The 25961-nt window shown below is 45.1% G+C and overlaps 1 pseudogene; it reads right to left on the minus strand.

The window, feature by feature from the left end:
- Positions 1 to 24845: 24845 nt before the first annotated feature.
- On the minus strand, positions 24846 to 25421 carry LOC116309300 (annotated as a pseudogene).
- Between the last annotated feature and the right edge of the window lie 540 nt (positions 25422 to 25961).

Genomic DNA, 25961 nt, shown 5'->3' on the forward strand with positions numbered 1-25961 from the left:
ATTGTTCATTGACAAAATTAAGTAGAAAATAACTGCGAGAGCGTGTATGCACTGAAGTGACTGCCAAGGAGAAACTAAAATCCGTGGTAGTTGCTTTATGTCCTGGGTTAGGGCAAGGACTTACATTATCTGAAATGCAGTGAATAGCTGCGCTGGTATTTATACTTGGGACATGGATCTAATTTAATGCTTGTCATCAATATAGCTCACGACAATAGTAAACTTTAAAAGTCTGACAATATAAATGAGCTGATCCTCTGATAAAGACAAAAGACCTTCAAATTCACAAAAGATGAAAAATATAGATGTTACAAGATTTTCAAACAACATCGACAGCTAGAGCCAGGGTTGCTCTGGACACTTAGTCAATGACATTTCTTGCGTTGGATGAAATTGTTAAGATGCTGATGTCGTAATTGATGAAGCTCCTGCATGTAGTTACAAGATTTTACAGCCAGTTTCCATACTGAATTCCATGACAAGAAAAATATCTGTTGTGTCAGATCTACACTCAGAGATACACAGTGTTGCTGTTGTCTTTCAGGATTCCCAGCATGAAACCCGCCTATCCACTCCACATACCCTCTTCATTGCTGTGTCCTTGACAGACAACTGCTTCTTAGTACAGTAAGAAGCAGTTGGTGCAGCACACACAGGGCAGTCCCGTGTAGCATTGCGAGTTAGGTCCTCACATGAATAATGGGAACGCTGTGCAGCAGCCCAGCTGCTCCAGTCAGGCCCCGGTGTAGCCAAAGCCAAACAGCAGGCCCCTCACTCTCTGTCCTCCTAACACAATCTCATCATCCCAGACACACAGGAACGTGGCCAATCACAACTAACCACAGCCCGTGGTGATATCTCAGTCTGCTGCCCATCTGCTTCCTGGCCTGTCTGACCTTGGAGGTTACCCAGACAACTGATGGAAGGTCAAAAAGCATTTAGTGCAAGCCTTCTGAGTGAATGATGGACTTCTGCTAAACCTTATCTGACCTGCACTCAGATAAAGGCAACATAAATGCAAAACGTGCATGGAGCAAACTAAATGTGTAAAGGCTACAAAACAAGGTCATATCACAGATAACAACAACAATATACAGAACAGATATAGAAGAAAGGAAGCACTTCACCTCACCTAACATCTATCGCTATCTACCATTCAGACTCCAGTGAACACATCAAACCACCAACCTTCTGATTAGTGGATGACTTGCTGTACCTCCTGAGCCACAGACACACCGAGGAAATACAATGCAGGCACAGGAAGACAAATGAATACTCCACACTGTTGAAAGCATTTGTTAATTGTGGAAAGTTTTAGACTATTTTTAACTCAGGAATTTACATTAAGTATCATAAATATCATGATCCTATCTGAAAAAGCAGAGTTTGGCACTGAGTCGTTTTTCTTCCATGAAACAGCTGCAGCTTGAAACAAGATTGATCTTGGAGTTTGTGGAAATCAAAACAATAAAAATAAAAAAAAAGTCTATCAAGCTCCATAGAACTAAAGGGAAGATTTGGGTTGCCTCACTTTTTATGGGAACCCCTTTTCACAAAACAGTTCATCGGTTCAAGTTTGACAAGTTAATTTAAAAACGAACTCACTGGACTAGGAAACGTTTCTTCTTCTCCTACAGGTCAAAGAGTTCTTCATTTTCATTGGTTATACTGTGGTCCAGCTGGTTTAAACTGCTGTTCAATACAGTATTATTACACACAGAAAAATATGTTTGTCAATGAGTATAAGGATGATAGGACACCTGTGGGGTTGGATGGTCGTGAAACTACTGTGAGAAGCTGTTGGCAGCAACTGTGTATGCACTGGGGGGCTAGGAGAGTCTACCACTCTGTAGCTTTACTGACAGGAAGTGGGCCCCCTTTCTGTCCTCACATTCCTCCAACAGATGTTTGACAGGGAAAATATTTTCACAGCTGGAGAGGGAAGGGAGGGAAAATATGTTTTACAATATATCATGCTGGAGGTGGCAGAAACTGAGGGAAACTGATTTTGGGTTTTTTGACAGTATGTCCTAGTGGCTAAATATGGATGTTCAGTCGCTGTCTACCCTTCCACAACCTTCCCCAAATTCCATGGTTTTGTGTCCTTGTGTTGGTGATAACAACTCCATAAATCATTCAGCCAAAAGAATGTGAGCTTTTAATGATTAATACATCTCAACAAAAGCTGTTATCCATCAGCAACACACTATTCGAAAGAGAAGTGAGTGATAATGATGATGTTGTGGATGATAATAACTGTACCTGTGAACCTACCAAAGTGCATTACAGCAAACTGCTTGGTTATGCATTAAAAACACAAAAAACAAAACAAAAGAGTAAAAGACTAAATGTGTAGTAAGTATAGTACAATGCGAAGCCAAAGACTGACCACAAATGCAAACAGCAGAACCTAAAAAACAACCCCAAAAAACGGAACAACAAACAGAACTGCTAACAGTGCCCAAAGCGTTAAAGACAAGAAGCAGGGCATTTTCACTTCTTGGTTTTTCAGGGGGTCAATCTGGCATTAAAAAGTGAGAAGTGGCACAACTCAAATTCACTTTATGAGTTGCCACATTGCAAGACAGACAAACAGTTCTTTAATATTGTGCAGTCACCAGAGGCTGCTTCACAATTCTTCTCTCTTTGTAAAGAACAAACCAGAGATTGTTTTGATAGAACACTTGAAATATTTGAAAAAATGTCTGATGATTGCTTCCTGTGTGATGACAGTCTCCCTTTGCTCTGTGTTGCCCTTGACTTCAGCTCACACTGTCCCTACCTCAGCCTGGACTCTCTTCATGATTTTTTTTGTGTTGCCACAGTAGTGAGGTCATTGTTTGAAGATTGTCTTAGTGGAAGGAAAACATGGGATGGGAGAGGATCAATATCCCTCCTGTTAGTACTGCTGGTGTAGCCCAGCCAGGGCCAGCAGGTCCCTGTCAGTCACAGGCCACCTGAAAGAGAACTTCAGGTGAGATCAAAATGAGCCAAAAAATCAATATACTGGTTATTGATAAATTGCCAAGATTCATTACACATGTTGGAAGAATATAAAGGCAGAAACTCAAAGACTAAGAAGTAATTGAATATGCTGACAAAGGTTTTGCTTTTTTCCAAAGTCAAGAATGAACAGTAAGTATGGATGAAACCTCTAAAACTGCATAAATTTTAATCTTCTTAGAAAGACTAATAAGGTTATTTTCAAAAAACTTACTGCACCCCTTAAGCTTTATTAGATTTAACCTGTATCCTCATTAAAGCAGTGATAAAATATTGTTTTTCAAAAATAAAAGTAAATTAAATGTAAAAAGTCATCAGCTCATCAAAGCTCTCTGTCCAGTCTTTGGTTACAGTATTACTGCTTGTCCATGGACAACAAAACCATTCATCTGTGTCATTACAATGTGTCATGATCCTGGGTCCTTTTGACCCAGCGTTTTGTGTTTTCTATTATTGTGATTTTGGTTCTGTCCTTCCTCTGTGTAGTGTTTATTCAGTTCTGCCCATGTGTTCCTGTGTTTAGTCCGCGTTTCTTAGTCTGTGTCCTTGCTTGTGTAGTTCCTGTTTTATTGTGAAGGTCTGTGTCTGACGTCAGTGTGTTCAGTTTACTTTTCCCTGTCTCGTCAGGTCGGATTACTCCCAGCTGTGCCCTCCTTTTGTGTCTCATTCCTCGTTATCCTTCTGTGTATTTAAACCTCGTGTCTGCCTCTGTTAGTTGCTGTTTCGTCTGTGTTGGTTCCCCTAGATGTCCCTCGTCTCTCCATATGTGTTTCCTCGGACCTCCCTGCATCTTCGTTTCTGGTTTGCTTTGTTAGTTTTCCCAGTTTAGGTTACGGTTAGTGTCACTTGCCATTCCTGTTTATTTGCCTTTCTGTTAATAAATTCTTACTTGCACTTGAGCTGCTGCTGCCCGGTCCTAATTAACTCCCACACGGCTTGCACCTGCAAACCGTGACAGCACGAAACAGCCAACATGGACCCAGCAGCTTGCGACCCTTCGGAGGAGCTGAAGGATGACATCATTTTCTCCGTTGAGAACCTTCTCAGCCTGTGGTTGGAACATCCCGGAGGAGCTTCGCCGCGCTGTGGAAACTCGCCACAGCGGCTCTTCTCTGGTCTTCCGTGGCTGTTTGGCTCGCTCTCTCCGACCATTCAGGCCTTCCTTCAGCGCACACCTCACCTGCTCTCTGCCACTCCTGCCTCGCCGCCCGACTCGCCGAATGTGATCTTGCCTGGCCCGTCCGGAGCCGTCGGGCGAGGAGGAAATGTCGATCGCGCCGCGGGCGCGCCACCCCACAGCCGGACATCCGGACTTTTAATTCGCCGGTTGTGGAGAGTGAGGGCTCTTTTCGGACTATGTGACTGTTCATTCTGGGGCTGTCTTCTGTCGGCAGATGATTTTGAGAACAGCTCATCGCCTGCTCAGCAGCCGCTCTCTGCTCAGTTTCCTGGTGTCACTCCACCGCTGCTTTCAGAAGCCAGGCCCTGCAGGAGGAGCAAGCAGCGGCGAAGGAAGGATTATGTGGTGGAGGACACTGGGCTTACTCCGCTACAATCCTTTGCTTTGTTTTGGGACTTCCACGTTCGAGCTACACAAACTTCCCACCTCCTCGTCCCAGCCTCGCTCCGCCACGGCTGCCCAGCCTCCAGTGGCTCACTTAGCTGCCCAGCCTCCAGTGGCTCACTTAGCTGCCCAGCCTCCAGTGGCTCACTTAGCTGCCCAGCCTCCAGTGGCTCACTTAGCTGCCCAGCCTCCAGTGGCTCACTTAGCTGCCCAGCCTCCAGTGGCTCACTTAGCTGCCCAGCCTCCAGTGGCTCACTTAGCTGCCCAGCCTCCAGTGGCTCACTTAGCTGCCCAGCCTCCAGTGGCTCACTTAGCTGCCCAGCCTCCAGTGGCTCACTTAGCTGCCCAGCCTCCAGTGGCTCACTTAGCTGCCCAGCCTCCAGTGGCTCACTTAGCTGCCCAGCCTCAGTGACTCACTTAGCTGCCCAGCCTCCAGTGACTCACTTAGCTGCCCAGCCTCCAGTAGCCCAGCTCCCAGGGTCATCTGCTCACTCACACTCAGTTCAGTCTCCAGTGCCTCCAGTGTCCCCCGTGGTTCAGTCTCCAGTGCCTCCTTTGCCACCTGTAGTTCAGCCTCCAGTGCCCCAGCGTCACCTGTAGTTCAGCCTCCAGTGCCTCCAGCGTCACCTGTAGTTCAGTCTCCAGAGCCCCCAGCGTCACCTGTAGTTCAGTCTCCAGTGCCCCCAGCGTCACCTGTAGTTCAGTCTCCAGTGCCCCCAGCGTCACCTGTAGTTCAGTTTCCCGTGCCCCCAGCGTCACCTGTAGTTCAGTTTCCCGTGCCCCCAGCGTCACCGGTAGTTCAGTCTCCAGTGCCCCCAGCGTCACCTGTAGTTCAGTCTCCAGTGCCCCCAGCGTCACCTGTAGTTCAGTCTCCAGTGCCCCCAGCGTCACCTGTAGTTCAGTCTCCAGTGCCCCCAGCGTCACCTGTAGTTCAGTCTCCAGTGCCCCCAGCGTCACCTGTAGTTCAGTCTCCAGTGCTCTCAGCTTCACCCTCAGTCCAGGCCCCAGTGCCGCCTGTAGTCAGGCCCCAGTGCCGCCTGTAGTCCAGGCCCCAGTGCCGCCTGTAGTCCAGGCCCCAGTGCCGCCTGTAGTCCAGGCCCCAGTGCCGCCTGTAGTCCAGGCCCCAGTGCCGCCTGTAGTCCAGGCCCCAGTGCCGCCTGTGCCCCCGTAGCTCAGGCCCCTGTGCCCCCTGTAGCTCCAGTCTCACACTCTCGCTTTAGGCAGGAGAAGGTCTTAGTTCCACCCAGGAGATTCTTGCTCTTTAGCTGCTTCAGGCGAGTTATGCACTCCAGGGCTTCCCCAGAAGCTAGGTTTCACCCCAGCTATTACTGGACCCCTGAAGATTAAGCAGCCCTCAGAGAACTCCTCCATGTTAGTGTTGCCTGGGCAAAGCCAGTGCTCCATGCAGTGCCAGCTGCCTTTATGTCGGCTAGTGGACTCTTGCCTCGTGTCTCCGCTGGAGGGTCCGAAGGACCGCTCCGACCATCGTCTCTCTAGTCTCCGCTGGAGGTCCGAGGGACCGCTCCGCCCGTCTCTCTAGTCTCCGCTGGAGGTCCGAGGGACCGCTCCGGCCTTCGTCTCGTGTCTCCGCTGGAGGGTCCGAGGACCGCTCCGGCCTTCGTCTCGTGTCTCCGCTGGAGGGTCCGAGACCGCTCCGGCCTTCGTCTCTAGTCTCCGCTGGAGGTCCGAGGGACCGCTCCGACCTTCGTCTCTAGTCTCCGCTGGAGGTCCGAGGACCGCTCCGGCCGCCGTCTCGTGTCTCGCTGGAGGGTCCGAGGGACGCTCCGCCTTCGTCTCTAGTCTCCGCTGGAGGTCCGAGGGACCGCTCCGGCCTTCGTCATCAGTCTTCCTGGAGGATCCAGGGACCCGTCCAGCCTGCAGCGCCTCGGCTTCCACGCCGCCTGCTGCAGCGCCTCCGGCTTCCACGCCGCCTGCTGCAGCGCCTCCGGCTTCCACGCCCGCCTGCTGCAGCGCCTCCGCTTCCACGCCGCCTGCTGCAGCGCCTCCGGCTTCCGCCGCCTGCTGCAGCGCCTCCGCTTCCACGCCGCCTGCTGCAGCGCCTCCGGCTTCCACGCCGCCTGCTGCAGCGCCTCCGCTTCCACGCCGCCTGCTGCAGCGCCTCCGGCTTCCACGCCGCCTGCTGCAGCGCCTCCGTCCCCGGCTTCCACGCCGCCTGCTGCAGCGCCTCCGTCCCCGGCTTCCACGCCGCCAGCTGCAGCGCCTCCGTCTCCGGCTTCCACGCCGCCGCCAGCTGCAGCCTCTTCGTCCACGCCAGCTGCAGCGCCTCCGTCTCGGCTTCCACGCCGCCGCCAGCTGCAGCGCCTCCGTCTCCGGCTTCCACGCCGCCGCCAGCTGCAGCGCCTCCGTCTCCGGCTTCACGCCGCCGCCAGCTGCAGCCTCTGCGTCCACGCCAGCTGCAGCGCCTGCTCCGGCTTCCACGCCGCCGCCAGCTGCAGCGCCTCCGTCTCCGGCTTCCACGCCGCCGCCAGCTGCAGCGCCTCCGTCTCCGGCTTCCACGCCGCCGCCAGCTGCAGCGCCTCCGTCTCCGGCTTCCACGCCGCCGCCAGCTGCAGCGCCTCCGTCTCCGGCTTCCACGCGCGCCGCCAGCTGCAGCTTCACCATCCACGCCAGCGGCAGCCTCACCATCTCGCCGCCAGCTGCAGCGCTGCCGTCTCCGCTTCCTCGCCCGTCACCTGCGGCCTCTTCGTCTCCGGCTTCCTCGCCGTCACCTGCGGCCTCATCGTCTCCGGCTTCCTCGCCGTCACCTGCGGCCTCATCGTCTCCGGCTTCCTCGCCGTCACCTGCGGCCTCATCTGCCACGCCTGCAGCACCCTCCGAGTCTTCAGCGTCGCCTGGTCCAGCCTCCGAGTCTTCAGCGTCGCCTGGTCCAGCCTCCGAGTCTTCAGCGTCGCCTGGTCCAGCCTCCGAGTCTTCAGCGTCGCCTGGTCCAGCCTCCGAGTCTTCAGCGTCGCCTGGTCCAGCCTCCGAGTCTTCAGCGTCGCCTGGTCCAGCCTCCGAGTCTTCAGCGTCGCCTGGTCCAGCCTCCGAGTCTTCAGCGTCGCCTGGTCCAGCCTCCGAGTCTTCAGCGTCCGCCTGGTCCAGCCTCCGAGTCTTCAGCGTCGCCTGGTCCAGCCTCCGAGTCTTCAGCGTCGCCTGGTCCTACCCTGTCGGGGTCTGCAGCTGACTGGCCACTTTCCAGGCCACTGGCCAGGCGACATCGCCCGTCGTGGGCGGCCCCGGACCGCCGCCTGAGTCGCCGCCATTGCCTCCCTCACGGCCGGCCCCTGAACTGTGCCCGCGTCGGCGCCGCTGCCGTCCTCACGGCCGGCCCCTGAACTGTCCGGGCTCCTGGGTTGTCGGCCCCGGGCGCCCCTGACCTGGGTCCACATCGCCACCGTGGCCTTCCGCACGGTCGGCCCCGAACTGTTGGGACTTTGTGCGGTCGGCCCCTGGCCGCCCCTGAACTCTTCTGTTTTGGACTCTGTTTTTGGGGCTCCAGTGTGCGTTTTTGTTGTTGTTTTTGGTGGTGGCTCGTGTTGTGGTTTTGTCCCTCTTGTGCACTGGTTTTGTTTTGCCCCGAGCCATCCGTCCTGGGCCCCCACCGCCCGCCCTGGTCGGGTTTTCTGTTTTGCTGGCTGTTTTGTTTTTCTTGTTGGGCTGTCTGGGGCCAGCCTTTGAGGGGGTACTGTCATGATCCTGGGTCCTTTTGACCCAGCGTTTTGTGTTTTTCTATTATTGTGATTTTGGTTCTGTCCTTCCTCTGTGTAGTGTTTATTCAGTTCTGCCCATGTGTTCCTGTGTTTAGTCCGCGTTTCTTAGTCTGTGTCCTTGCTTGTGTAGTTCCTGTTTTATTGTGAAGGTCTGTGTCTGACGTCAGTGTGTTCAGTTTACTTTTCCCCTGTCTCGTCAGGTCGGATTACTCCCAGCTGTGCCCTCCTTTTGTGTCTCATTCCCTCGTTATCCTTCTGTGTATTTAAACCTCGTGTCTGCCTCTGTTAGTTGCTGTTTCGTCTGTGTTGGTTCCCCTAGATGTCCCTGCGTCTCTCCATATGTGTTTCCTCGGACCTCCCTGCATCTTCGTTTCTGGTTTGCTTTGTTAGTTTTCCCCAGTTTAGGTTACCGGTTAGTGTCACTTGCCATTCCTGTTTATTTGCCTTTCTGTTAATAAATTCTTACTTGCACTTGAGCTGCTGCTGCCCGGTCCTAATTAACTCCCACACGGCTTGCACCTGCAAACCGTGACACAATGACTTTGAACAGAATACTTGTCAGGTAACAAGGGAACTTTGCCCATTTTAGATTTGAGTCAAAAGGTGTGAATGAGCTTCCTGCTGCATCCAGCTGAAATGCACGCCCACGTTGTTTGGCAAAGGTCCCGGCTACCACGGCTGCTCTTCTGGCTTGGCTCCCACTCAGTCTGTCCACACTGACTAGAGGAGCAGCACAGTGTTCTGACCCTGTGAACACAAGCCTGCCATCCCTCAGGTCAGAAAACAAAGGTCAGAACTTTGGCCAATAATATCTACATCTATATGATATCTATATATCTATATTGCAGTTTCATTCTAACAAATTTTAATGCTGCTACATACATTAGTACTGTAATAGTAGCATTGTGCCTTTCAAATACAAGCATTTCCTGATTTATTATGGTAGAAGGCACTCTGCAAAGGCCACACTAAGCAATACTGTGTATTTTTCTTCTTGCCAGGATTTGGCTTAAAACAAACTCCAGTGAGCCCACAGTCAAGCCTGAGCTTGTTTAACATCTTAGTTGTTTGCTCAAGGTTGTTGATTTCTGTGGGCGACAGCTACTGTGTTGTTAGAAAGAGAAGTTTATAATGTACTTCCAGTTCCACTAAGGAGATTACAACATAAACAAAACAATCCAGGAAGCTCAAAATGACACCAGTGTGCATGTTTAAACATGCAAGTTATTGCATGTCTAACATTTTATGAAAACCATTTGTGTGACTTTCCCACACTTTTCATTTGAGGCATCAGTGTACCTGTTGAACCAGATCCAAGCTGTTTATAGACCTTTGTCCTGAGTACCGCTTTATGGTGAAAAGAGAGCATTAATAACTTAATTTTGTGCTTCCTGTCTATTGGCCTTGACTTGCAGACGAACATGTGCTATGATAGCTTTACAGTACAATAATTAGTGGTATAATAACATTTACTTTTGCATTTGCTGAAGGAGAATCTTAACCTGACCCAAGGCCCAGTCACAGTGCCAAGGAAATGAAATTTTATTTGAGCATTCCTCTAGAGATAGGAAGAATCTGCTTTACAGTACATTTGAAGAAGAGCAGATAAGATGAAATTCAGGTTAGCTCACTGTCAAAACACAAATAAATAAAAGTTGCTGCCATGATGGCCTGACTCGAGTGGGAGGAAATTTCTTGCCAGCTTTTGTCAGTTGTTTTTTGCTTTTTTTGTAACTGTTCTATGGGCCAAGTCTGAACCAGAGTGCCCCTATGAAAACATAGGGATTAAGACAGTTGGAGATAAAGCCAAAGAGCACACATTGCCTCTCTTCCAACCTCTCTTGCAATGAGAGCGCCCACCCATCCACACAATGATAGTATACAATAGGATGATGTGTTCTTTTGGCCCACGCCGGATATATCATCTTGCACTACTGTGCAGAACTTCCATGCATTGTGTGCTGGGCTCTGCCATTGTGGCTGGGCAATACTAATACCTTGCAGATATTTCACACTTCATGACTACTTTCTTTTAGACCAGGAAGCCCAGAGTTCCCTGGCTTCCAGGGTCAGGAACTAGGGAGGCCCCAAGACTGACTAGGCTACAGAAGCTCAGCTACAGCTGTGGGGGAGGAGGAAGGCAATGACCTGTGTTCCTTGGTCACCATTTGTGTCTCTACCATGTTTGGAGAAGTCTTTAAGCAGATTGTAAACACTCATTTCCTTTCTGTCTGAGGAACAAAAAGACATCTGTGAAATCTTTGTTGTAGAGTTTCTTGACAAATAGAACTTCCTCCCGCTAAATCCTAATGTTACTTTAATTGTATAACAGGATCATCTTTTATTATAGTTCATTAATCTAGAAAGTGTCAGATATTCAACATTATTTAAATTAACATCCACCAGGTAGAGAACAAAATAATTACTTAAGTCATTTATCTGTATTCCTTGAGTGTGCCTGCTTGAATTGCAGCACTTTTCTATGCAATGGGATTCATAGGAAGGGGTGTATCTTCCCTAGCGTGGCTCTGGTGTGACCAACATATTTGAATATTTGGTAAATACATGTAATATCTGAAGAAGGCAAAGCACATGTTTGATGTTGCTCTGTGAAACAAATGTACACTATTCAGTCATCCAATCTGCTCCAAATGTCTAATGCTTGGTGAGAGTCATAGACAGACACATGTGTATATCAGTATTATGTCACTGATATGGCCTGGCACAGCCCGCTTTCCACCTCCTTTGTTTCTTGCTCTATCTCAATCTGTCTTTTGACAATTAAGGGCTTTCCAGTTAGCTGTTGGCCACTCCACCTGGACACATTTGCTTATCATTCCCTCATCAAGCTCCTGTGTATTTAAGGACTAGTTCAGTTTTCCACACTTTAGACCATCGTAGCTACTACAAATGTCACTGTAGTGGGTCTCTGGATTCTCCTTTGACTGGACTGGACCCTTCCTGCCAGTTTGGAGTTCTTCCTCAGATTCCTGTTTTTGAAAGAAAAAAAAATATATATATATATAAAAATAATAATAAAAATAAAAAAAATAATAAAAATATAAAAATATATATATATTAATTTCTCTTCTCTTCTGTGTGTTGGCTGATTTAATAAACTTGTTTGAGGTATCTTTTTATTTTAATGCTAAATATAAGATCAAGACTTGGCTTTGAGTTTGATTACTGAGGAGGAAAAGTGCATTTTGCAAATGTCATGGTCCAGCAACCATTTTCATTTACACACAATGAAAGCGGCAACCAGGAACCATGGATATGCAGATGCGATATTTGTCATGACCATTTGTGCTGTCTGCAGCAAGGAACTGAAAAGGGTTGACAGAGGAACTGCCTGTGTGAGAGCAGTCAAAAGGAACGTTGCCCTTTGGCCTTTGAAAGCACATTTTTCTCCGCTGTCATGGAGATTTCTTTGCTAATGAGCTGAATCGGTGAACTATCAAGTACTGCCAAATGCAGAGGAGAGAGCTGTTTCTTTGCTTAATTAAATACTGGCCAACCTTACAGCTTGAATATTTGGGAATGCCTCATGTAACTGTTAGTGGGACTTAGATCCACTAACTTTTGTGAAAAATTAAATTGAAATGCTTCTTTGTCAGGCTGACAACAGAATTAGATGGTTTCTTCTGTAAGTATACACATTTTCACATTACTTAGACGTAATGAACAATGAAAATTATTATACCTATATATAATATAGGTATAATAATTTCCATCTATCACAGTGTCTTCTTCAGCCTAATATACCAAAGACCATTTGGGACCATTTGGGCAGCATTCAGTGCACAAAGCAATGTTTCCACATGACAGAAGTAAAGATAGGACAAAAAAAGTCAAGAAATTGAACTACATTAGTTTCTATCACTGCTGTTTGCTTCTTTATATCAGCAAATGTGTGTAGAAGATTGACCATGAAACTTTCTGTTCTCTTCATTATGGAGATATTTTCAGATGGAAAACAAACTGACCAAATATGAGACTTTCTCTTACTGAATGTGTGGATGGTCTGTGTTTTTGTCACATAATGGCATTAAAATAATCCAAAGACACTAACGGCACAACCATGACTGAGAGATCCAGTTTATTCATTCAAATCAGTGGAAATGAAACTAATTTTGAAAGGCCTGTTTTGGCCACACCTCCAAACTTCAACCCCTAACACTATCCAAATGTATCGTTTATTAAATTTTTTTTTAAATAACCAAGAGGGACAATAAGTGTTTTTGTAAAGATTACAAACATGTCATTTCCATGGCTCATTTTAATTATGAGGATTAACTTTGCTGCTTTTGGGGCCCGCCTTGAGTGGCCATTAATGAGAGGTTGAAAAGACTGCCACCCTAGAGAATGTTGAGTTGAGTCAATAGCAGATAACTTTATTTTATTTTATATTTTGGCGCTCACTTGAACACACAAAGTAATGCTAATATCTCAGCTTTTTCCTTCTGGTCAGTTTTGTGAAGTACAGCATGTGTGACAGTTAGAAAAGTACTTAAAGGCACAGAATTAATTTTTGTGTAAATGGGTACATGTAGTGCTTTGTGCACTCAGAGCAGAAAGTCATTCCAGTCCATTTATGTTCATTTTCACCTTATACTGTACCTTTTGCAATCCTAGACTTTGGAACTCAAACACACGGTGTTCAATATATTTTTATTTTTATTTTTGTCACTTGATGTACAAAAGATTTAGTGTTTGTGTGGCTGATGTGTGTCCGTTATCTGGCAGATTGAAGTGCAATACTTGAACAGGAGTCAGACATTGCCCATGGCACTTACTGTGACATACAATCCATGAACACTGCCTTCGTAAATGTAATGTCTACATCTTTTTAAAAAACTTAGGTGATGTTAGCTATGCCCTGTGGCTCCAACCTATGGTGAGTTGAATGGAAACCAAGGGTGAAGTTCATTTAGGATAAAGAGTGGAAGGAGGGTCTTTGTTCTCGAGGAAAAAACACATGAGTGGGAGCAATCTCTCATTTAACCACCAAAAGGTCCATTGAAAGATGAAGAATGCGAGAACCTACACTGGAATGATAATATTCTGTTTCCATAAAGCTTTTAAGCTATTTTCTAATGCGTATTCTATGAGCAGGAACACAGGATGAACAAACAGGAGGAAGAAAGGGATTCAGGGTGCTCAGCTCAACAAGTTCCTTTCTGCCATAAAAGGGAAATGTGGTTTTGTGCCCAGGAGCTTTGAGACGATAAAAAGAGGCTCCTCACAAAGGCATAACTTCACAGCTGTTTCAGCAATGTACAGAAGTGTGAATGCAACTTTTTCATGTTCAAGACAGGTCCTACAGATCAAAGGCTCTTTTCATGAGCCTTGTGAGCAATAAAATAGCCACTTGCAGTAGACTGGAACTCAGGGGAGGTACGTCCAGGTGGCTTCTGTTGGCATACAATGCAAGGAAATAACTAGCTGTTCTGGACTTGTGCTACAGAGAGTGGAAACATTCAAATGTTAAAACAGAAATTCATAAATTAACTGCAGTTGCTTAAAAGTCTCAGAAGTTCTGCCCGAGTGAAAGCAAGCTCCAAGCAGAGCTTGCAGAATTTGATGTTCACTTCTCAATTAGGAATATTTTCTCACATGTGGTTTCAAGTGTTTGAAGTAAAATAAAAGAAGGGACGGCACCAGGAAGGTTGCACATTGTTGTCAGACTGCAGCACTGCGCTAGACTCCAACCTTGCTCCAGACTTATCTCACTGCCACAAGGGACCTTGTTTATGACATGCTAAAGCCTAACAGGCTTGATTTCAACCGCTGAGATTTTCAAAGAAACAAAAAAAAGCAGGACTCCAGTGTTGATTCATCACTGCTACTACAGTGTATTACTTGGCACACGTATCCATCTAAACTACATCTGTTCACAGTCTGAAAGAACACACCCCCACACAAACACATGCATTTATTGGTCGCATCTGATGGAAACAGTTCTGGATAGCATGTGAAGTCATGTGGAGGTCTAAAAGGAGGTTTAATGAATCTATAAGCATAACAGTATGGAACGGGATGAATGGGAGGCCACGCTGTTTGATGTGCCACTGTAATAGGTGGCCTTTGCCCACACAGAGGTTGGTGGAATGCTGGAGGTGTTTCTGTGGCAGGTGCTGCTGCTGCTGTTAGAGAAACATGCTCACATATAGGCTTTATGTTATAGGTTGACTACAGACATCTTCCTTTTTATGTTTGCAACTCATTTAACTTTTTTCTGCTTATTATTTTTCTTTTACATCTATTGTCAGTAATTTCTAAAAACTCACAGTGTCCTCTAAACAGATATGCTTATCCGCTCAATCATCAGAGACACATAAAATCCCCCAATAAAAACAGTGATGTTTCTAATTTTGCTTATTAATTTAATTATATACAGAACCACACAAATACTTTCAAGTACTTTAGATGCTAAGATTCTTATCCATAGAGCCAGACTGGGCCAGATGGGTCTCATTAATTTTGTAGTGTATTATTTATCCCTTTTTTCCACTATGGAACCAAAATACCTCATGAAATTGACTTACGTTTAATTAAACGTTAGTTTAGAAAATACAGGCTTAAGCTTTCAAACTCTCACAATTTGCTGTCATTGTGCATTTCAATTTAATTTTATTTATACAGTGCCTAATCACAACAACTGTAAGGTAAACCTTATGATAATACATACAGAGAATAATATCAAGTGTGGATCACTTAAAACCTATCTGATGCATGTGTGATGAAAAAGCATGACAGTATATGTCTCACTGCTCTGGTCAATACTAGCTTGCAAGCACAAGCTATGTGTTAAAACAAGCATCAGCATTCTGATAGCGCTTGACTTAGTATTAGCAGGTGTTAGCAATGATTTTGTTTATGCAGTTACCTTTGGATTATGTCCATTTTGACTAATCTTTGGAGTTACCTTAGCAGGTTTTAAAGTGGTGGAACTGGAGAACTTTGTATTATGCAACAGATTAAATTCACATTCACATTCTAAATGCTTCTTTTTAAATTATATGCAATAAAAAATAGTCAGTTCTTGCTATTTTTGCTGTTGGATGCTAATGAAGCAACTACAGGCCGTTTCTGTAACTGTATGTTCTGAATTACAAATATAGATAAATATAATTAAATATAATCAAATATATCTTTGCTATATTTTGAAGTTGGCACATTTGAAATATTTTCTTTATCTTTCCTGCCTGTTAAAAAAAAGACTACATCTGGAAAGACAACATCTGGAACAGGCATCAGCCATTTCCTTTGCTTTGTCATGTAGTTGCTGTGACCATGGCAACAGGGGTCTGCGCAAAGGCAGCGTTCAACAGGAGTTCAGCTCTGTATAAGCTGAGAGGCACTGGAATAACAGTTGGATCTAGACTAAAGGAAGTCGTGTTCAGACAGAAGTCATCAATAGATCTTTTTCTAAAAAGGAAACTGCGCTTCATCTATTGCCCATTGTTTAAAGAACGCACCAGAAGCCTAAATGAAGTGATTGATTATCCTTCTGTAGTGTGCCTTCTTACGTGCCTTCTTCTTGCCATCAAAGCAAATGAAATCCCAGTCAGATCTTCCTTTGACAGCCATCTTAAATCCACTCAGAGATCTCTGGGGTCAGTTTTTTGCAAACTCAATATGCTCACAGCTCTTTCAGCCCACTCCGTTGCCATGGTGACCATGGACCACCTCTGGCTTCTAGTGCATCTGTCAGCTAGTACCCCACTCCCCTCCACCAACACACAAACATGCTACTGTCTTGCTCCTTCATAACATGAACCGAAATGCGAGACGTTTAATAAGAACACAAAATTACACGCCAATCAACTTGTCATATCTTGCATTTTGAGTTTTACTCCACCATTCTGACGTCATTCTCTGCACATGTAGCAGAGTGGAGGCAAGAATGCTGAGATGGCAATGCAGAACTGCCCTTTGGTTTTTTTTTACAGTTTTTATCTGAAGAGGGCACCCTTGATCCTTTTCTCAGACAGCCCTGTTTTCTTACCACACACACACACACACACACACACACACACACACACACACACACACACACACACACACACACACACACACACACACACACACACAAACAAACAAAAGAACCCCCAAAACAAAATAACAAAATTCAAAAAATGTTATAAAAATCCATGCAAACTTGCTGTGTCACAAACCAAACTATGAGAGTAGGAGGACCACCTGCTCAGCAGTAAAAGCACCTGGTTGGGACTGAAAAAACCTGCCAGCCCTTTATGTCATATATATATATATATATATATATATATATATATATATATATATACATATAGATAGATATGTGTGTGTGTGTGTGTTCATATGCACGCATATTGAGCAGCAAGAAGGAGAATGACAGACTGACGGAGGAGCAGCTGAGTGGAGCAGCTCTCTCATCACTGAGTAATGTTTAGCTCTGTCTTTTTATTTTCTCTTTCAGAAGCAAGTGAAACAGCATTGTGTGTTTAGCTGTACTGAATGTGTCTTCTCTTCTCGCCCTTTTCTCTTTCATCAGAGATCTTTCTCTTTTGTCACCCTAAACCCTCCCCGCCTCTCTTAAGTCCCCCTTCACCCTCAAACCCCACCCCTTCTAAACCCTTCTGAAGTCCCCACACTTTATCCAAGAAGCAAGTGTGAGGTTGGATTGGCGGAGTGGGGTATGTTGGGGGAGGGGTGTAGTACTCTTGTAATCTGCAATTGTTAAAGTCTGGAGCCTTGCTACGCCGTCACCATCCCAAATTGATTTAATCATCAATGGCTGCATCTATTTAAGTGCTACGGCTGCTCTGGCCACAACTGCCCAGATTCAGCTGAATGTGCAATGTGGAGCCTTTTGCTCTCTTTCCCACCATTGGCTATCAAAGGCTATTGTGACCTGAGAAAGAGGAAGGGTCGCCCGTTCACCCCCTGTAGTTGAACCACGAGCTGGGTCTGACGGGAAAGTGAAAGAGTGGTGAGGAAGAGGCGCTTTGTACTGATGCGTCATTTATCTGTACAGAAGTGTTTCTGTGTGTGGCCCTGATGCCAGTGGAGTCATTTAAAGTAGAGAACTCAAAATATTTGGAATTGAAATATCTGAAGTACACCCCATTCGCTGAATGCTGAAGCTACTGAAACAAGGTGCCAGGTGAACTACAGTATAACAGTAGTGACACAGCATTTTATCCAGTGACACAGCACAAATCAAACATTAGCACTATCTTTCTGTCATATTAAATGCAAGTAGCGAGTGTACTTGCTGAATAGAAGTGGCAAGTGCTCCAGCGACACTCGGTGGAATCCTTTACCGGCTGCTAATGTCTTCTCCTTCCTAACCTGATTGCACCTAATGGTGTCTTTTTTGTAAGTGGCAAAACAAATTTTTGTTTCCCCCTTTAGTAGGAATGGCATGTTTTGCAAAAACCTGTAGGTTGAGGTAGTTAAAATAGATCCCTCTTTAGGTACTGCCTGGGCTTGTCACATTGCATGCACTTGGGGAATGTACACGCATTGTGTTGCCATAGAATTTTTTGTATCCCTTTTGCAAGAACCAAATAGATACATATGTTTCCAATGAATAAAGGTTATATATTTGCACAGTTTCTACTAGATTTAAACCTCGTAACAGCCTCTTAACCTCTTGGGATAATTATTTTCTTTACCTTTACACAGAATTTGCAACTATTCTTTACATCACAAGAACAAAAAACTAGATCTAGAAATCTAGATTTAAAAGTTAACATCTTGTAGTTCATAAAATTGTGCATGTTTAGCATGTACTTAAAGTGAATCCCAACCCTACCACTAACTGATTCACCAGTGACCTGTTGGATGTTAAGAAAAGGATAATGTTAACCTTCAGCCAAAATATCCTGAAAATCCTTAAATTTTTTTTGTTTTTGCTGGTTTTCGGTTTTTCTTTTAGTGGTCTGGGAGCAGACAGTCTTTGGGGATGGGATTCTGGCAGGATGATAGGGGAACATAGCTTCACTTTCCAACTTCAAACTCATGAGCCTGCCTGACAGTGTCTTCACCTCCACAACACTGCTCACATGCTCTTCCTTCTACATTACCCCTACTCTATTTCTCTTCTTATCTAAACCATGGTATAATAGCTTGAATCTACCCCCTGTGCTATTGGTCATGATTCCCTTCCACCTGGTTTTCTACATATGCTGGATGCCCTTTTTCACACAACCTTTACAATTTTTCAGTGCCTGGGATTGACACTGGCTTGCGGCCCCCTATGGCTGGTTTGTTTTAAAAAAAAATAAAACATTCAAGGCAAACCCAAGGCCTTATACACTGGTGAATTTTTAGCAGCATGCAACTTAAATGCCAGGCATGGTTCACATGACTCACCTCCTCCTCAGCTCCAGCTCTTGCCCATGTACTTTGGCTTATTACTAGTCAACAAATGTGCAGAGAAAGGTTGATGCCCTACTTTGCTTGTGTTTGACAGGTGATATAAGTGCAGGAATGAAACATGATAATGAACAGCTTCCACAGAAGCATCAGTTAAGATCAGTGGTATGCAGACTACAGTAGACTGTGGACAGGGGTCAACTGACTCATGTTTGTCATGTTTTTGGTCCACCGACGCTTGGTCCAGAAATAACACAGATGTGTGTTTCTACCTGTAAGGAGCTGTTGAAAAAAAACCCACTGTCATGCTTTTGTCATTTGAGATATATTAAAATGTTGAAGTTTTCTGTGTCTATTTACCTAGCCTTATAAACTGCTTTCAGTGTTGTTTTTTAAGGTTTAAATGCCAATACAATGAAAGAAAATGAACATTTTAGGTTCATAACTCATATCATAAGATAATCACACTAATGTGTGTGGTTAATTGTACTAACAGCCCATCCATGATGTCTGTGCTCCAGCTTTGATCAATTAAACTGTAATATTTTCTCTGCTACTTTGTAGTCATCTCATATTTTGTGATACTCAGCTTTAGCTTTAGAACTTTAGCTGATAAATTAGCACTTCCACCTCTCATCCAAATGTCAGTTCTGGCTCCAAAAAACCCAAAACAGCCTAATGCTAAAGTTGAAGTACACTTCAATCTTAGCATTAGGCTTTTTCATAGATGTCCTTATGGCTATGTTCATTGTTTTTATTCAGTCTGTGGTGGAAGCTGCCACATAAAACTTCCAGGGAATCAGCTTTAATGGCAGTGGGGAAGTTAAACAAAGATAGATTTGGAAAGCAAACTAGTTAGCCTTAAGCTTTAGCTTTAGCATTTTACACACATTCTTCTGAAAATATCATAGTCCAGGCTGAATATCAAGCTGTGGAGAGTGTTTTTCTGTTCCTGCCCCTGGATCCAGGTTCCTCCCTCCTGGGTGGATTTCAGGCTTCCCACTCTTTGTCCATCTTACCAGTTGGTCATCTCCAATTATGATCCAGTATTTAAAGACCAGCTTGAGCCTTCGTGCTCTCCCAGATTGTCAGCTACTTTTCGGTGGTAAGTTGGCTTTCATGTTACTGCCTTGTCTTTTTGCTTCTTTTCCTATTTAACTTTGTAATCTCTGTGTCTTCAGTTATCCATGCCTTGGGCTCAGTATCTGCAACTTACATGCTTATTCACCTGGTTCCTTGATGGTTCCCTGGTTCCCTCCTATTAGTCACCATTCTTCTGACTCTGGACAGAATTGGACTGTTCAGCTCCATGCTCACTCGTTCTACTGGGCACTCACCTGGCTGGAATCTTTGCTCTTTGTTTCCCAAGTAAGACATTCAACCTTTCCTGTTCTTCAGAAAACATCGTCCATACTCACCAATACAGAACAAGTGGATTAATCCAGTTCTCCTGTCTTTCAGTGAATCCCTCCCATGTGACAATAACTCCTCGTGATTAACTGTTAACCAACACTCCTGTGTTAAATAAAGTCGTTGCTCTGAGTTATCTGCTGCCTGTTGCGTCTGCTTTTAAGTACTGTACTCTCATCAGCGAACGAGTACCACTTGACCTGTTGAACCGTAAGTGGTATTCCATTCACATCGATTGTAGGTTCATAAAAGCAGAAACCACACAGATGACTCAAAATTATAAGACATAAGTGAAAAAACTTTCTTTTTCTCTGAAACAGCATTTTTAGGTAATACGAAGCAAATAAACAAAAGAAAAACCTATAATGGGCTGAGTATTATTTATTATTATACTGCTAAAATAATTAACACTTCTGAAAAGTATTATCAATTTTCCATCTGCATATTCTGCACTGTTTTCTTGCTGTTGCTGTGGTGTTAATTACATCAACAAGCAGGGCTTCTTGGCATGGCAAATGTTTTGACACTTGAGTGTTGCACAAATCATCCAACAGTGGAATCCAACTCATCCAGTTCTTTATCCAATTGGATCACTTGTTTAGGGACTTGGGTTTCTATAGCCTTCCAACGAAAGTGGCTCAGGTCCAGCTTAGAATGGCACTGGCCCAAAAATTGTTCCAATTAGCCACTCAGGTGCCATTTAGCATAGTTGAGAGAGGTAACTACATTTTGTAGAGAAGATGCCGCACAGGGACTGAGACAGTTCATTATTCCACTCATTGGCTTGAATCCAGGATGTCTGGAGAAGCTGTTTTACACTGTGAAGTTTCAGGTTTACGAGTGCTGCTGTTAGTCTATCTGCTAATTGTCCAGGAAGAGCACTATTGGAAAAATAACTTCTCTGAAATCTTAAATGGATCAGAAGGAAAACAGAGATTTCCTCTACCTCTAAAGTAGCCTTGCGTGACAGCCATTATGCATATGATATCTTTGGCTTGGTTCATGCACCAGCATACAGATGAGGGTGCCTTTCACATTCCTCTCCACTACAAAGAGACTATCACTCCCTTGTCACCCAGGAAAGGCCCACTGCACTCACTGCCTTTATTTTAGTTTTGCTCCTGATGTTTCCATGGTAACCTAAATACTATTCAGCACTTGCAAGCAAAAGAGTCCTTGTAGGTGCCTTTTCTTTAAAGCAGAGAATGCCACTTGCTCTAGCAAGGGCTGATCAGAATTCGATGATTTTGTGTGCCTAATTCTGCCAGCTAATTTAAAGGTTGGAAACAAGGGGAATCCTTTAAGTTTAATAGTGGATTCATGATTTGTTGACGGTTTTATTCAGTGACCTTTTTTTCTGTCTCACTAAAATAGCTCTCACTTCGATATGATGGGGGAGGGGAGTGATGTAGTAATAAAACTGATGTAACGTGAGTGTATTTCTATGGTGAGCTTGTCGCTGAGTAACCAGTTGCCTTGGTAACCCTCTCCTTCCCTATTCTCCACCACAGCTATTCCCTAGCCACATTCTCTGCTTCAGCAATGTGTGATCTCCAGTATGGGAGGAGAATATTAAAGTATTCTTATCAAGGCTTCAGATAATGAGAAGGGCTGTGTACTATGCACTCCCAGAGGTCTAATGTCATCTGCCATATGGTCCTGAGAGACTCTCAGGGGAGTCTCTAATGGCTCCACAGAAACAAATAAGACTCGAGGACTGGATGTGAACACAACGATTGGTTGTCCCTGACTGGCCATTTGAGGTCGGGTGAGGGGAGGAAGACAGAACAAAAGACATACTATGGAAGAGAGACAGAGATTAATAATAACTGATGTTTAAATGCAAAGTGGTGTGTGAACACATAGTGAGTGAAAAAATGTGAATGAAAAAGAAGCACTCATCGTGATGAGACCCCATCAGTCTTGACCTATTGCAACATAACCAAGGAAGGATACAGGGTCACCTGATCCAGCCTTAACATTATACTTTGTCAAAAAGGAAAGTTTTAAGCCTAATATTAAACATAGACAGGGTATCTGTCTCTCGAATTCAAGTTGGAAACTGGTTCCACAGAAAAGGGTCCTGAAAACTGAAGGCTCTGCCACCCAGAAGTAATAAATCCATAAACTAGTTTTTCTAATTTGAGAGATTTTGAAAAAAATGGAAGCAAGCAGTCTGACATATTTGTTTAATATACACAGTTTAGGACTGTAATGAATCCACGGCAGACCCGGCCACATGTTCATGCTTTCCAGCATCTTTTATTCACCACACTATTTACAAACAACGGCCGCAGCTCTCCCGCTACCAGCCGTACTCACATCAACAACAACACCTGGTATAACCTACGTTCCTGTGAAGACCTCCCGATCAAATGCCCGATTCACCTCAACTGGCTCCTTATGAAGTCCCTCTCGATTAACTGAACGTCACCCTATCTCTAAGGGTGAACCCAGCCACATTTTAGGGAAAGCTAATTTCAACCATTTGTATTCATGGCCTCATTCTTGTTGCTATTACCCAGAACAAATGACCATAGAAGGGGGACATGGGGACATAGATCAACTGGTAGACTGACAGTTTTGGTTTAACGTTCAGCTCTCTCTTCATAACACCAGACCGGTATATCACTGCTAGACGCTGAACCAATCCATTTCCCCTCACTTGTGAACAAGACCCCAACACTTAAAGTCTTCCATTTGAAGCAGCAACTTGTCCCGGACCAGGATTTTGCACTACATGCTTTTCCTGCTGAGAAACATGGCCTCAGACTCTTGGTTGCCAACTGCTCCAGTGTAAGCTGGAGGCCAGCATCTAACCAAGCCAACAAAATCATGTCATCTGCAAAAAGCAGAGATAAGATTCTGATGCCGCAAAGGTAAAAGCCTCCCACCACTTGGCGACCAAGTGCTTTCTAAATTTTTATTTTTTAGATTTTAAAAGCAACAGGTGAAATGGCTAGCACCAATTAACTAAAAATATTCTGCTGGAAAAATCTTGTGTGCTGGCATTTATACGGATGTTACTTCGACACATGATACATCGCACTCAGTGGCCTTTTTCAATAGTTCAAGGAATGTGACAAAGAGCCTAAGTCTTTAACAATACCTCCAAAGTACCACGACCTTTCTGACCGAGCAACCGATGTGCCACAATAAGTGTAAACCACATCTTGGTTCCACACAGTACTGAATGTCCTGAGGAGTTCCATGTAGGTGCACTGATGCACCAAAAACCATTTTGGTGACACAAGTGGGCATTACACAGTTTTAGAGGAGTTTTTAATGCTAATGCTTCTAGGTGTAAATGTACAGTAGCATATGCTGCTGCTACTAATACTGGAACAAGCCTCCCTTGTCTCTCAGTTAGTCTTAATTTGTCGTATTACTGATTTCACACACTATTTGAAATATTCCACAGAGACTATACTCCATATCCACATGATTATGTCACATTATTTCAACAAAGTTGTCAAGTGCAAATTCTTTTTTTCTTTTTTTTTTTTTTCTTTTTTACGACTGATTCGTTTATTTAGGCCCATGTTTGAGTAGAATATTCAAGAAAAAAATGAAATCGGGGGTCTTTCAACACTTTGCACTTCACATTTTTAAACATTAAAAGGAGTTTGTGTCAGTTACTCTGCTGTACAGTCAAAAGAACTACAAGCCTCGTCAAATCATCACATTAGTGGGGCAACAGCAGTCTGCTTTCTCAGGAGGAGGATTATTAACTTTTTTAATCAAATGAGCTCTGAAAAGCAAGAAGCATCTCAAGACCCACATCTCGTCCTCTTTTGCTCTCCACGGCTGGTTCTCCAGTCAGAAATACATAAAAACAGCATTTACAATATCCATATGTACAAATACAGAATGTATACACACACACTAGATTTGTTTTTTTAAATCACGTGTGAGGGAAGGAGAACGGTTCACCAAACTACTGCTCTTCAATCCTGCATGTTGATTTATTCTGCCCCCTTTTGTTAACTGTGCACCTCATACTCTTTAAAGTAGCTGACGTGGGCATGAAAAACAACCTAACCGGCCCATTTTTCCCCAAACACGCAGGGAACTACAAGGAACAAGTGGTCCGACAACGGCACGCGCCCTGAGGCTTAGGGCAGCTCCGACTACATACAGCTTCACAGTGCGAAGGCAGTTTTTGTTAAGACGAATGTTTAGAAGAAGAAGAAAAAAAACAAAAAACAAAAGCATCCCACAGGGCCGCTTCTGTCTGTCGCCAATTCTATGAGAACGTTTCAGGAGGAAGCTGTAAACAGGAACGCAATTATTCACCCTCCACCATCCATCCTGCGTGAACGATCTGCTACTCTTTGGCCTTTTTAAAGAAAGACCTACCCCCTCCCTGTATTCTAACCCCTCTCAAACCCTTTCTCTCTGTGTTTCAGGAAAACCCACTTTCCTAAAGACTGCTCCACCCAGCTTTCTTCTTCTGCAACACTGGACACCAAAAGACGAAAAAGATCTCGCGACATAGCTCACCCTGATCATGTAATACTGCCTCTTTATGCTCTCTGTGCATCCATCTACAGCTGTGTGCACACTGGGAGGGCTAACTCGCATTGGGGGACAGGTGCTGCACTACTTTCCAGTGAATTTCTTGCATAAATAAAGAGCAGGTGGAGGAGAGGGGTGGGGCCGAGTGTCCTGAAGTGATCTGATATAGTGAGGAAGAGAAAAATCAAACTGCTGTATTCATGGTCTCAAACGCAAACCTCCCTCTACCCCCTCCGGTTAGAAAATGTAACGCGAGTGTGTGTCTGTGACTCGGGTTAAGTGTGCGAGTTGTTGCCGTTGCCGTTGCCCTGGTGGTCACCGACGTACTGATCTGCTCTGTGGAAGGGGTCGTTGGCATTGAAGACTATTGTGAAGAAGCCGAAGGGAAACACGCCGATGCCGAAAGACATGTGGAAGCCGGTGTCCCCGAAACCGCGGAACATCCCGCCTCTGCTCTCGGGTTCTGTTCTCTGCCCCTGAGGCCGGGGTGGAGTTTTCAACCTGGGGTCCTCCTGGCTGGAGCTCCCTCTGCCGTATAGCGGGATTACTTTCTCTCTGCTGATGCCTGCCTTGCACACGGGACACTGCTGTCGGCTGGGCCGTGTCTCCAACCACTGATGAAGACAGGGCCAGCAGAACAGGTGTCCGCACAGACTGATGACGGCGTCCCTGGCAGTGTCCAAGCAAATGTTGCACTCGAAGGTGGCTCGAGCCCGCTGCCGCCACCCGAACCGTCGCGGTCGTTGCTGCTCTCCCCGGCCGGGAACCCTCCTCTGCTGGCCGGCCCGCCGTCACTCGAGAACCGGTGATCCGCGGCCGCCATAGTGTTTATTTTCCAAACGAAGAAAGAAACGAAGCGAGCCAACCCGCGGCGGCCAGACCCGAAATAACGTTAGCTGTCAGCAGTAACGGTTGCTGCTGCCACCGACCGAGCAGAGGCTGCTGTCTCTGCCCGAGAGATGACTTCCGTTTCCGGGTGACGTCAAGTGCAAATTCATTATGTCAGTCACTGACTCACAGATTGAAATTTGTGAATGAAATCTATTGGACTCATTTTCTGTTATTTTACTATAAGGGGATGGTAAGCTGTGATCTTAAAGAGCTAGACATGGTGAACAATGACAAAGCATTCAAGTCATGAAAACATTATACCCCCAGCAGCTTGGACTGCAGATATTTATGATGGGCAGGATCAATCATTCATGGTCTTAATCAATGCCACTATCACGTTCCTGATTAAAGAACTGTTTTAGTTTGTGTCTTTTTTATCCAGTATTAAGTTTTATTTCCTGTCTTGATATCATGGATTTGTTTTAGCTGTCTCTTTTACACCGGTGTTTCCCGTCTCCTTTGACTATCTGTCTATTCAAAGCCTCAGTCTGTTTGTTTCT

This window comes from Oreochromis aureus, linkage group 15 (genome assembly GCF_013358895.1).
Source record: "Oreochromis aureus strain Israel breed Guangdong linkage group 15, ZZ_aureus, whole genome shotgun sequence".
Lineage (NCBI taxonomy): Eukaryota > Metazoa > Chordata > Actinopteri > Cichliformes > Cichlidae > Oreochromis > Oreochromis aureus.